This window comes from Anomaloglossus baeobatrachus, chromosome 11, assembly GCF_048569485.1.
Source record: "Anomaloglossus baeobatrachus isolate aAnoBae1 chromosome 11, aAnoBae1.hap1, whole genome shotgun sequence".
Lineage (NCBI taxonomy): Eukaryota > Metazoa > Chordata > Amphibia > Anura > Aromobatidae > Anomaloglossus > Anomaloglossus baeobatrachus.
In genome coordinates this window covers 4,544,932-4,559,056 of record NC_134363.1, presented here as the reverse complement: position 1 = coordinate 4,559,056, position 14,125 = coordinate 4,544,932, and the positions used below count along the sequence as shown (strand labels likewise).

The 14,125-nt window shown below is 46.7% G+C and overlaps 1 protein-coding gene across 1 annotated transcript in view; it reads right to left on the bottom strand.

Moving 5' to 3' along the window:
- LOC142255956 (tyrosine-protein kinase STYK1-like) overlaps window positions 1-14,125 on the bottom strand; it is a 145,262-nt gene that overhangs the window by 43,610 nt on the left and 87,527 nt on the right. The gene's annotated exons all lie outside the window — the stretch shown is intronic.

The following is a 14,125-nucleotide window of genomic DNA, read 5'->3' as shown; positions in this document are numbered from 1 at the left end:
AAATGTGGAGACAGGGAAAGCAGGGCACGAGAATTACAGAAAACCAGAGCAAAAATGTGGAGACAGGGAAAGGAGGGCGCGAGAATTACAGAAAACCACCAAAATTGTGGAGACAGGGAAAGCAGGGCGTGAGAATTACAGAAAACCACCAAAAATGTGGAGACAGGGAAAGCAGGGCGCGAGAATTACAGAAAACCACCAAAACTGTGGAGACAGGGAAAGCAGGGCGCGAGAATTAAAGAAAGCCACCAAAAATGTGGAGACAGGGAAAGCAGGGCGCGAGAATAACAGAAAACCACCAAAAATGTGGAGACAGGGAAAGCAGGGCGCGAGAATTACAGAAAACCACCAAAAATGTGGAGACACGGAAAGCAGGGCGCGAGAATTAAAGAAAACCACCAAAAATGTGGAGACGGAAAGCAGGGCACGGGAATAACAGAAAACCACCAAAAATGTGGAGACAGGAAAAGCAGGGCGCGAGAATTACAGAAAACCACCAAAAATGTGAAGACAGGGAAAGCAGGGCGCGAGAATTACAGAAAATCACCAAAAATGTGGAGACAGGAAAAGCAGGGCGCGAGAATTACAGAAAACCACCAAAAATGTGGAGACAGGGAAAGCAGGGTGCGAGAATAACAGAAAACCACCAAAAATGTGAAGACAGGAAAAGCAGGGCGCGAGAATTACAGAAAACCACCAAAAATGTGGAGACAGAGAAAGCAGGGCGCGAGAATAACAGAAAACCACCAAAAATGTGGAGATAGGGAAAGCAAGGCGCGAGAATTACAGAAAACCACCAAAAATGTGGAGACAGGAAAAGCAGGGCGCGAGAATTACAGAAAAACACCAAAAATGTGGAGACAGGAAAAGCAGGGCGCGAGAATTACAGAAAACCACCAAAAATGTGGAGACAGGGAAAGCAGGGCGCGAAAGTTACAGAAAACCACCAAAACTGTGGAGACAGGGAAAGCAGGGCGTGAGAATTACAGAAAACCAGAGCAAAAATGTGGAGACAGGGAAAGGAGGGCGCGAAAATTACAGAAAACCACCAAAATTGTGGAGACAGGGAAAGCAGGGCGTGAGAATTACAGAAAACCACCAAAAATGTGGAGACAGGGAAAGCAGGGCGCGAGAATTACAGAAAACCACCAAAAATGTGGAGACAGGGAAAGCAGGGCGCGAGAATTAAAGAAAACCACCAAAAATGTGGAGACAGGGAAAGCAGGGCGCGAGAATAACAGAAAACCACCAAAAATGTGGAGACAGGGAAAGCAGGGCGCGAGAATAACAGAAAACCATCAAAAATGTGGAGACAGAGAAAGCAGGGCGCGAGAATTACAGAAAACCACCAAAAATGTGGAGACACGGAAAGCAGGGCGCGAGAATTACAGAAAACCACCAAAAATGTGGAGACGGAAAGCAGGGCACGGGAATAACAGAAAACCACCAAAAATGTGGAGACAGAGAAAGCAGGGCGCGAAAATAACAGAAAACCACCAAAAATGTGGAGACAGGAAAAGCAGGGCGCGAGAATTACAGAAAATCACCAAAAATGTGGGGACGGGGAAAGCAGGGCACGAGAATAACAGAAAACCACCAAAAATGTGGAGACAGGAAAAGCAGGGCGCGAGAATTACAGAAAACCAACAAAAATGTGGAGACAGGGAAAGCAGGGTGCGAGAATAATAGAAAACCACCAAAAATGTGGAGACAGGGAAAGCAGGGCGCGAGAGTTACAGAAAACCACCAAAACTGTAGAGATAGGGAAAGCAGGGCGCGAGAATAACAGAAAACCACCAAAAATGTGAAGACAGGAAAAGCAGGGTGCGAGAATTACAGAAAACCACCAAAAATGTGGAGACAGAGAAAGCAGGGCGCGAGAATAACAGAAAATCACCAAAAATGTGGAGACAGGGAAAGCAGGGCGCAAGAATTACAGAAAACCACCAAAAATGTGGAGACAGGAAAAGCAGGGCGCGAGAATTACAGAAAATCACCAAAAATGTGGAGACAGGGAAAGCAAGGCGCGAGAATTACAGAAAACCACCAAAAATGTGGAGACAGGAAAAGCAGGGCGCGAGAATTACAGAAAACCACCAAAAATGTGGAGACAGGGAAAGCAGGGCGCGAAAGTTACAGAAAACCACCAAAACTGTGGAGACAGGGAAAGGAGGGCGCGAGAATTACAGAAAACCACCAAAAATGTGGAGACAGGGAAAGCAGGGCGCGAGAATTACAGAAAACCACCAAAAATGTGGAGACAGGGAAAGCAGGGCGCGAGAATTACAGAAAACCACCAAAACTGTGGAGACAGGGAAAGCAGGGCGCGAGAATTAAAGAAAACCACCAAAAATGTGGAGACAGGGAAAGCAGGGCACGAGAATTACAGAAAAACACCAAAAATGTGGAGACAGGGAAAGCAGGGCGCGAGAATAACAGAAAACCACCAAAAATGTGGAGACAGGAAAAGCAGGGCGCGAGAATTACAGAAAACCAACAAAAATGTGGAGACAGGGAAAGCAGGGTGCGAGAATAACAGAAAACCACCAAAAATGTGGAGACAGGGAAAGCAGGGCGCGAGAATTACAGAAAACCACCAAAAATGTGAAGACAGGAAAAGTAGGGCGCGAGAATTACAGAAAACCACCAAAAATGTGGAGACAGGGAAAGCAGGGCGCAAGAATTACAGAAAACCACCAAAAATGTGGAGATAGGGAAAGCAAGGCGCGAGAATTACAGAAAACCACCAAAAATGTGGAGACAGGAAAAGCAGGGCGCGAGAATTACAGAAAACCACCAAAAATGTGGAGACAGGGAAAGCAGGGCGCGAAAGTTACAGAAAACCACCAAAACTGTGGAGACAGGGAAAGCAGGGTGCGAGAATTACAGAAAACAACCAAAAATGTGGAGACAGGGAAAGCAGGGCGCGAGAATTACAGAAAACCACCAAAAATGTGGAGACAGGGAAAGCAGGGCGCGAGAATTACAGAAAATCACCAAAAATGTGGAGACAGGGAAAGCAGGGCGCGAGAATTACAGAAAACAGCCAAAAATGTGGAGACAGGAAAAGCAGGGCGCGAGCATTACAGAAAATCACAAAAAATGTATAGACAGGGGTAGCAGGGTGCGAGAATTACAGAAAACCACCAAAAATGTGGAGACAGGGAAAGCAGGGCGCGAGAAATACAGAAAACCACAAAAAATGTGGAGACAGGGAAAGCAGGGCGCGAGAATTACAGAAAACCAGAGCTAAAATGTGGAGACAGGGAAAGGAGGGCGCGAGAATTACAGAAAACCACCAAAAATGTGGAGACAGGGAAAGCAGGGCGCGAGAATTACAGAAAACCACCAAAACTGTGGAGACAGGGAAAGCAGGGCGCGAGAATTAAAGAAAACCACCAAAAATGTGGAGACAGGGAAAGCAGGGCACGAGAAATACAGAAAAACACCAAAAATGTGGAGACAGGGAAAGCAGGACGCGAGAATAGCAGAAAACCACCAAAAATGTGGAGACAGGGAAAGCAGGGCGCAAGAATTACAGAAAACCGCCAAAACTGTGGAGACAGGGAAAGCAGGGCGCGAGAATTACAGAAAACCACCAAAAATGTGGAGACAGGGAAAGCAGGGCGCGAGAGTTACAGAAAACCACCAAAAATGTGGAGACAGGAAAAGCAGGGCGCGAGAATAACAGAAAACCACCAAAAATGTGGAGACAGGAAAAGCAGGGCGCGAGAATTACAGAAAACCACCAAAAATGTGGAGACAGGGAAAGCAGGGCGCGAAAGTTACAGAAAACCACCAAAACTGTGGAGACAGGGAAAGCAGGGTGCGAGAATTACAGAAAACCACCAATAATGTGGAGACAGGGAAAGCAGGGCGCGAGAATTACAGAAAACCACCAAAAATGTGGAGACAGGGAAAGCAGGACGTGAGAATTACAGAAAACCACCAAAAATGTGGAGACAGGGAAAACAGGGCGCGAGAATTACAGAAAACCACAAAAAATGTGGAGACAGGGAAAGCAGGGCGCGAGAATTACAGAAAACCAGAGCTAAAATGTGGAGACAGGGAAAGGAGGGCGCGAGAATTACAGAAAACCACCAAAAATGTGGAGACAGGGAAAGCAGGGCGCGAGAATTACAGAAAACCACCAAAAATGTGGAGACAGGGAAAGCAGGGCGTGAGAATTACAGAAAACCACCAAAACTGTGGAGACAGGGAAAGCAGGGCACGAGAATTACAGAAAAACACCAAAAATGTGGAGACAGGGAAAGCAGGACGCGAGAATAGCAGAAAACCACCAAAAATGTGGAGACAGGGAAAGCAGGGCGCAAGAATTACAGAAAACCGCCAAAACTGTGGAGACAGGGAAAGCAGGGCGCGAGAATTACAGAAAACCACCAAAAATGTGGAGACAGGGAAAGCAGGGCGCGAGAGTTACAGAAAACCACCAAAAATGTGGAGACAGGAAAAGCAGGGCGCGAGAATAACAGAAAACCACCAAAAATGTGGAGACAGGAAAAGCAGGGCGCGAGAATTACAGAAAACCACCAAAACTGTGGAGACAGGGAAAGCAGGGTGCGAGAATTACAGAAAACCACCAATAATGTGGAGACAGGGAAAGCAGGGCACGAGAATTACAGAAAACCACCAAAAATGTGGAGACAGGGAAAGCAGGGCGCGAGAATTACAGAAAACCACCAAAAATGTGGAGACAGGGAAAACAGGGCGCGAGAATTACAGAAAACCGCCAAAAATGTGGAGACAGGAAAAGCAGGGCGCGAGCATTACAGAAAATCACAAAAAATGTATAGACAGGGGAAGCAGGGCGCGAGAATTACAGAAAACCACCAAAAATGTGGAGACAGGGAAATTAGGGCGTGAGAAATACAGAAAACCACAAAAAATGTGGAGACAGGGAAAGCAGGGTGCGAGAATAACAGAAAACCACCAAAAATGTGGAGACAGGGAAAGCAGGGCGCAAGAATTACAGAAAACCACCAAAAATGTGGAGATAGGGAAAGCAAGGCGCGAGAATTACAGAAAACCACCAAAAATGTGGAGACAGGAAAAGCAGGGCGCGAGAATTACAGAAAACCACCAAAAATGTGGAGACAGGGAAAGCAGGGCGCGAAAGTTACAGAAAACCACCAAAACTGTGGAGACAGGGAAAGCAGGGTGCGAGAATTACAGAAAACAACCAAAAATGTGGAGACAGGGAAAGCAGGGCGCGAGAATTACAGAAAACCACCAAAAATGTGGAGACAGGGAAAGCAGGGCGCGAGAATTACAGAAAATCACCAAAAATGTGGAGACAGGGAAAGCAGGGCGCGAGAATTACAGAAAACAGCCAAAAATGTGGAGACAGGAAAAGCAGGGCGCGAGCATTACAGAAAATCACAAAAAAATGTATAGACAGGGGTAGCAGGGTGCGAGAATTACAGAAAACCACCAAAAATGTGGAGACAGGGAAAGCAGGGCGCGAGAAATACAGAAAACCACAAAAAATGTGGAGACAGGGAAAGCAGGGCGCGAGAATTACAGAAAACCAGAGCTAAAATGTGGAGACAGGGAAAGGAGGGCGCGAGAATTACAGAAAACCACCAAAAATGTGGAGACAGGGAAAGCAGGGCGCGAGAATTACAGAAAACCACCAAAACTGTGGAGACAGGGAAAGCAGGGCGCGAGAATTAAAGAAAACCACCAAAAATGTGGAGACAGGGAAAGCAGGGCACGAGAAATACAGAAAAACACCAAAAATGTGGAGACAGGGAAAGCAGGACGCGAGAATAGCAGAAAACCACCAAAAATGTGGAGACAGGGAAAGCAGGGCGCAAGAATTACAGAAAACCGCCAAAACTGTGGAGACAGGGAAAGCAGGGCGCGAGAATTACAGAAAACCACCAAAAATGTGGAGACAGGGAAAGCAGGGCGCGAGAGTTACAGAAAACCACCAAAAATGTGGAGACAGGAAAAGCAGGGCGCGAGAATAACAGAAAACCACCAAAAATGTGGAGACAGGAAAAGCAGGGCGCGAGAATTACAGAAAACCACCAAAAATGTGGAGACAGGGAAAGCAGGGCGCGAAAGTTACAGAAAACCACCAAAACTGTGGAGACAGGGAAAGCAGGGTGCGAGAATTACAGAAAACCACCAATAATGTGGAGACAGGGAAAGCAGGGCGCGAGAATTACAGAAAACCACCAAAAATGTGGAGACAGGGAAAGCAGGACGTGAGAATTACAGAAAACCACCAAAAATGTGGAGACAGGGAAAACAGGGCGCGAGAATTACAGAAAACCACAAAAAATGTGGAGACAGGGAAAGCAGGGCGCGAGAATTACAGAAAACCAGAGCTAAAATGTGGAGACAGGGAAAGGAGGGCGCGAGAATTACAGAAAACCACCAAAAATGTGGAGACAGGGAAAGCAGGGCGCGAGAATTACAGAAAACCACCAAAAATGTGGAGACAGGGAAAGCAGGGCGTGAGAATTACAGAAAACCACCAAAACTGTGGAGACAGGGAAAGCAGGGCACGAGAATTACAGAAAAACACCAAAAATGTGGAGACAGGGAAAGCAGGACGCGAGAATAGCAGAAAACCACCAAAAATGTGGAGACAGGGAAAGCAGGGCGCAAGAATTACAGAAAACCGCCAAAACTGTGGAGACAGGGAAAGCAGGGCGCGAGAATTACAGAAAACCACCAAAAATGTGGAGACAGGGAAAGCAGGGCGCGAGAGTTACAGAAAACCACCAAAAATGTGGAGACAGGAAAAGCAGGGCGCGAGAATAACAGAAAACCACCAAAAATGTGGAGACAGGAAAAGCAGGGCGCGAGAATTACAGAAAACCACCAAAACTGTGGAGACAGGGAAAGCAGGGTGCGAGAATTACAGAAAACCACCAATAATGTGGAGACAGGGAAAGCAGGGCACGAGAATTACAGAAAACCACCAAAAATGTGGAGACAGGGAAAGCAGGGCGCGAGAATTACAGAAAACCACCAAAAATGTGGAGACAGGGAAAACAGGGCGCGAGAATTACAGAAAACCGCCAAAAATGTGGAGACAGGAAAAGCAGGGCGCGAGCATTACAGAAAATCACAAAAAATGTATAGACAGGGGAAGCAGGGCGCGAGAATTACAGAAAACCACCAAAAATGTGGAGACAGGGAAATTAGGGCGTGAGAAATACAGAAAACCACAAAAAATGTGGAGACAGGGAAAGCAGGGCGCGAGAATTACAGAAAACCAGAGCAAAAATGTGGAGACAGGGAAAGGAGGGCGCGAGAATTACAGAAAACCACCAAAAATGTGGAGACAGGGAAAGCAGGGCGCGAGAATTACAGAAAACCACCAAAAATGTGGAGACAGGAAAAGCAGGGCGCGAGAATAACAGAAAACCACCAAAAATGTGGAGACAGGAAAAGCAGGGCGCGAGAATTACAGAAAACCAACAAAAATGTGGAGACAGGGAAAGCAGGGTGCGAGAATAATAGAAAACCACCAAAAATGTGGAGACAGGGAAAGCAGGGCGCGAGAATTACAGAAAACCACCAAAACTGTAGAGATAGGGAAAGCAGGGCGCGAGAATAACAGAAAACCACCAAAAATGTGAAGACAGGAAAAGCAGGGTGCGAGAATTACAGAAAACCACCAAAAATGTGGAGACAGAGAAAGCAGGGCGCGAGAATAACAGAAAATCACCAAAAATGTGGAGACAGGGAAAGCAGGGCGCAAGAATTACAGAAAACCACCAAAAATGTGGAGACAGGAAAAGCAGGGCGCGAGAATTACAGAAAATCACCAAAAATGTGGAGACAGGGAAAGCAAGGCGCGAGAATTACAGAAAACCACCAAAAATGTGGAGACAGGAAAAGCAGGGCGCGAGAATTACAGAAAACCACCAAAAATGTGGAGACAGGGAAAGCAGGGCGCGAAAGTTACAGAAAACCACCAAAACTGTGGAGACAGGGAAAGGAGGGCGCGAGAATTACAGAAAACCACCAAAAATGTGGAGACAGGGAAAGCAGGGCGCGAGAATTACAGAAAACCACCAAAAATGTGGAGACAGGGAAAGCAGGGCGCGAGAATTACAGAAAACCACCAAAACTGTGGAGACAGGGAAAGCAGGGCGCGAGAATTAAAGAAAACCACCAAAAATGTGGAGACAGGGAAAGCAGGGCACGAGAATTACAGAAAAACACCAAAAATGTGGAGACAGGGAAAGCAGGGCGCGAGAATAACAGAAAACCACCAAAAATGTGGAGACAGGAAAAGCAGGGCGCGAGAATTACAGAAAACCAACAAAAATGTGGAGACAGGGAAAGCAGGGTGCGAGAATAACAGAAAACCACCAAAAATGTGGAGACAGGGAAAGCAGGGCGCGAGAATTACAGAAAACCACCAAAAATGTGAAGACAGGAAAAGTAGGGCGCGAGAATTACAGAAAACCACCAAAAATGTGGAGACAGGGAAAGCAGGGCGCAAGAATTACAGAAAACCACCAAAAATGTGGAGATAGGGAAAACAAGGCGCGAGAATTACAGAAAACCACCAAAAATGTGGAGACAGGAAAAGCAGGGCGCGAGAATTACAGAAAACCACCAAAAATGTGGAGACAGGGAAAGCAGGGCGCGAAAGTTACAGAAAACCACCAAAACTGTGGAGACAGGGAAAGCAGGGTGCGAGAATTACAGAAAACAACCAAAAATGTGGAGACAGGGAAAGCAGGGCGCGAGAATTACAGAAAACCACCAAAATTGTGGAGACAGGGAAAGCAGGGCGCGAGAATTACAGAAAATCACCAAAAATGTGGAGACAGGGAAAGCAGGGCGCGAGAATTACAGAAAACAGCCAAAAATGTGGAGACAGGAAAAGCAGGGCGCGAGCATTACAGAAAATCACAAAAAATGTATAGACAGGGGAAGCAGGGCGCGAGAATTACAGAAAACCACCAAAAATGTGGAGACAGGGAAAGCAGGGCGCGAGAAATACAGAAAACCACAAAAAATGTGGAGACAGGGAAAGCAGGGCGCGAGAATTACAGAAAACCAGAGCTAAAATGTGGAGACAGGGAAAGGAGGGCGCGAGAATTACAGAAAACCACCAAAAATGTGGAGACAGGGAAAGCAGGGCGCGAGAATTACAGAAAACCACCAAAACTGTGGAGACAGGGAAAGCAGGGCGCGAGAATTACAGAAAACCACCAAAAATGTGGAGACAGGGAAAGCAGGGCACGAGAAATACAGAAAAACACCAAAAATGTGGAGACAGGGAAAGCAGGACGCGAGAATAGCAGAAAACCACCAAAAATGTGGAGACAGGGAAAGCAGGGCGCAAGAATTACAGAAAACCGCCAAAACTGTGGAGACAGGGAAAGCAGGGCGCGAGAATTACAGAAAACCACCAAAAATGTGGAGACAGGGAAAGCAGGGCGCGAGAGTTACAGAAAACCACCAAAAATGTGGAGACAGGAAAAGCAGGGCGCGAGAATAACAGAAAACCACCAAAAATGTGGAGACAGGAAAAGCAGGGCGCGAGAATTACAGAAAACCACCAAAAATGTGGAGACAGGGAAAGCAGGGCGCGAAAGTTACAGAAAACCACCAAAACTGTGGAGACAGGGAAAGCAGGGTGCGAGAATTACAGAAAACCACCAATAATGTGGAGACAGGGAAAGCAGGGCGCGAGAATTACAGAAAACCACCAAAAATGTGGAGACAGGGAAAGCAGGACGTGAGAATTACAGAAAACCACCAAAAATGTGGAGACAGGGAAAACAGGGCGCGAGAATTACAGAAAACCACAAAAAATGTAAAGACAGGGAAAGCAGGGCGCGAGAATTACAGAAAACCAGAGCTAAAATGTGGAGACAGGGAAAGGAGGGCGCGAGAATTACAGAAAACCACCAAAAATGTGGAGACAGGGAAAGCAGGGCGCGAGAATTACAGAAAACCACCAAAAATGTGGAGACAGGGAAAGCAGGGCGTGAGAATTACAGAAAACCACCAAAACTGTGGAGACAGGGAAAGCAGGGCACGAGAATTACAGAAAAACACCAAAAATGTGGAGACAGGGAAAGCAGGACGCGAGAATAGCAGAAAACCACCAAAAATGTGGAGACAGGGAAAGCAGGGCGCAAGAATTACAGAAAACCGCCAAAACTGTGGAGACAGGGAAAGCAGGGCGCGAGAATTACAGAAAACCACCAAAAATGTGGAGACAGGGAAAGCAGGGCGCGAGAGTTACAGAAAACCACCAAAAATGTGGAGACAGGAAAAGCAGGGCGCGAGAATAACAGAAAACCACCAAAAATGTGGAGACAGGAAAAGCAGGGCGCGAGAATTACAGAAAACCACCAAAACTGTGGAGACAGGGAAAGCAGGGTGCGAGAATTACAGAAAACCACCAATAATGTGGAGACAGGGAAAGCAGGGCGCGAGAATTACAGAAAACCACCAAAAATGTGGAGACAGGGAAAGCAGGGCGCGAGAATTACAGAAAACCACCAAAAATGTGGAGACAGGGAAAACAGGGCGCGAGAATTACAGAAAACCGCCAAAAATGTGGAGACAGGAAAAGCAGGGCGCGAGCATTACAGAAAATCACAAAAAATGTATAGACAGGGGAAGCAGGGCGCGAGAATTACAGAAAACCACCAAAAATGTGGAGACAGGGAAATTAGGGCGTGAGAAATACAGAAAACCACAAAAAATGTGGAGACAGGGAAAGCAGGGCGCGAGAATTACAGAAAACCAGAGCAAAAATGTGGAGACAGGGAAAGGAGGGCGCGAGAATTACAGAAAACCACCAAAAATGTGGAGACAGGGAAAGCAGGGCGCGAGAATTACAGAAAACCACCAAAAATGTGGAGACAGGAAAAGCAGGGCGCGAGAATAACAGAAAACCACCAAAAATGTGGAGACAGGAAAAGCAGGGCGCGAGAATTACAGAAAACCAACAAAAATGTGGAGACAGGGAAAGCAGGGTGCGAGAATAATAGAAAACCACCAAAAATGTGGAGACAGGGAAAGCAGGGCGCGAGAATTACAGAAAACCACCAAAAATGTGGAGACAGGAAAAGCAGGGCGCGAGAATTACAGAAAACCACCAAAAATGTGGAGACAGGGAAAGCAGGGCGCGAAAGTTACAGAAAACCACCAAAACTGTGGAGACAGGGAAAGCAGGGTGCGAGAATTACAGAAAACAACCAAAAATGTGGAGACAGGGAAAGCAGGGCGCGAGAATTACAGAAAACCACCAAAAATGTGGAGACAGGGAAAGCAGGGCGCGAGAATTACAGAAAACCACCAAAAATGTGGAGACAGGGAAAGCAGGGCGCGAGAATTACAGAAAACAGCCAAAAATGTGGAGACAGGAAAAGCAGGGCGCGAGCATTACAGAAAATCACAAAAAATGTATAGACAGGGGAAGCAGGGCGCGAGAATTACAGAAAACCACCAAAAATGTGGAGACAGGGAAAGCAGGGCGCGAGAAATACAGAAAACCACAAAAAATGTGGAGACAGGGAAAGCAGGGCGCGAGAATTACAGAAAACCAGAGCTAAAATGTGGAGACAGGGAAAGGAGGGCGCGAGAATTACAGAAAACCACCAAAAATGTGGAGACAGGGAAAGCAGGGCGCGAGAATTACAGAAAACCACCAAAAATGTGGAGACAGGGAAAGCAGGGCGCGAGAATTACAGAAAACCACCAAAACTGTGGAGACAGGGAAAGCAGGGCGCGAGAATTAAAGAAAACCACCAAAAATGTGGAGACAGGGAAAGCAGGGCACGAGAATTACAGAAAAACACCAAAAATGTGGAGACAGGGAAAGCAGGGCGCGAGAATTACAGAAAACCACCAAAAATGTGGAGACAAGGAAAGCAGGACGCGAGAATAGCAGAAAACCACCAAAAATGTGGAGACAGGGAAAGCAGGGCGCAAGAATTACAGAAAACCGCCAAAACTGTGGAGACAGGGAAAGCAGGGCGCGAGAATTACAGAAAACCACCAAAAATGTGGAGACAGGGAAAGCAGGGCGCGAGAGTTACAGAAAACCACCAAAAATGTGGAGACAGGAAAAGCAGGGCGCGAGAATAACAGAAAACCACCAAAAATGTGGAGACAGGAAAAGCAGGGCGCGAGAATTACAGAAAACCACCAAAAATGTGGAGACAGGGAAAGCAGGGCGCGAAAGTTACAGAAAACCACCAAAACTGTGGAGACAGGGAAAGCAGGGTGCGAGAATTACAGAAAACCACCAATAATGTGGAGACAGGGAAAGCAGGGCGCGAGAATTACAGAAAACCACCAAAAATGTGGAGACAGGGAAAGCAGGGCGCGAGAATTACAGAAAACCACCAAAAATGTGGAGACAGGGAAAGCAGGACGTGAGAATTACAGAAAATCACCAAAATTGTGGAGACAGGGAAAGCAGGGCACGAGAATTACAGAAAACCGCCAAAAATGTGGAGACAGGAAAAGCAGGGCGCGAGCATTACAGAAAATCACAAAAAATGTATAGACAGGGGAAGCAGGGCGCGAGAATTACAGAAAACCACCAAAAATGTGGAGACAGGGAAATCAGGGCGTGAGAAATACAGAAAACCAGAGCAAAAATGTGGAGACAGGGAAAGGAGGGCGCGAGAATTATAGAAAACCACCAAAAATGTGGAGACAGGGAAAGCAGGGCGCGAGAATTACAGAAAACCAGAGCTAAAATGTGGAGACAGGGAAAGGAGGGCGCGAGAATTACAGAAAACCACCAAAAATGTGGAGACAGGGAAAGCAGGGCGCGAGAATTACAGAAAACCACCAAAAATGTGGAGACAGGGAAAGCAGGGCGCGAGAATTACAGAAAACCACCAAAACTGTGGAGACAGGGAAAGCAGGGCGCGAGAATTAAAGAAAACCACCAAAAATGTGGAGACAGGGAAAGCAGGGCACGAGAATTACAGAAAAACACCAAAAATGTGGAGACAGGGAAAGCAGGGCGCGAGAATTACAGAAAACCACCAAAAATGTGGAGACAAGGAAAGCAGGACGCGAGAATAGCAGAAAACCACCAAAAATGTGGAGACAGGGAAAGCAGGGCGCAAGAATTACAGAAAACCGCCAAAACTGTGGAGACAGGGAAAGCAGGGCGCGAGAATTACAGAAAACCACCAAAAATGTGGAGACAGGGAAAGCAGGGCGCGAGAGTTACAGAAAACCACCAAAAATGTGGAGACAGGAAAAGCAGGGCGCGAGAATAACAGAAAACCACCAAAAATGTGGAGACAGGAAAAGCAGGGCGCGAGAATTACAGAAAACCACCAAAAATGTGGAGACAGGGAAAGCAGGGCGCGAAAGTTACAGAAAACCACCAAAACTGTGGAGACAGGGAAAGCAGGGTGCGAGAATTACAGAAAACCACCAATAATGTGGAGACAGGGAAAGCAGGGCGCGAGAATTACAGAAAACCACCAAAAATGTGGAGACAGGGAAAGCAGGGCGCGAGAATTACAGAAAACCACCAAAAATGTGGAGACAGGGAAAGCAGGACGTGAGAATTACAGAAAATCACCAAAATTGTGGAGACAGGGAAAGCAGGGCACGAGAATTACAGAAAACCGCCAAAAATGTGGAGACAGGAAAAGCAGGGCGCGAGCATTACAGAAAATCACAAAAAATGTATAGACAGGGGAAGCAGGGCGCGAGAATTACAGAAAACCACCAAAAATGTGGAGACAGGGAAATCAGGGCGTGAGAAATACAGAAAACCAGAGCAAAAATGTGGAGACAGGGAAAGGAGGGCGCGAGAATTATAGAAAACCACCAAAAATGTGGAGACAGGAAAAGCAGGGCGCGAGAATTACAGAAAACCACCAAAAATGTGGAGACAGGGAAAGCAGGGCGCGAAAGTTACAGAAAACCACCAAAACTGTGGAGACAGGGAAAGCAGGGTGCGAGAATTACAGAAAACAACCAAAAATGTGGAGACAGGGAAAGCAGGGCGCGAGAATTACAGAAAACCACCAAAAATGTGGAGACAGGGAAAGCAGGGCGCGAGAATTACAGAAAACCACCAAAAATGTGGAGACAGGGAAAGCAGGGCGTGAGAATTACAGAAAATCACCAA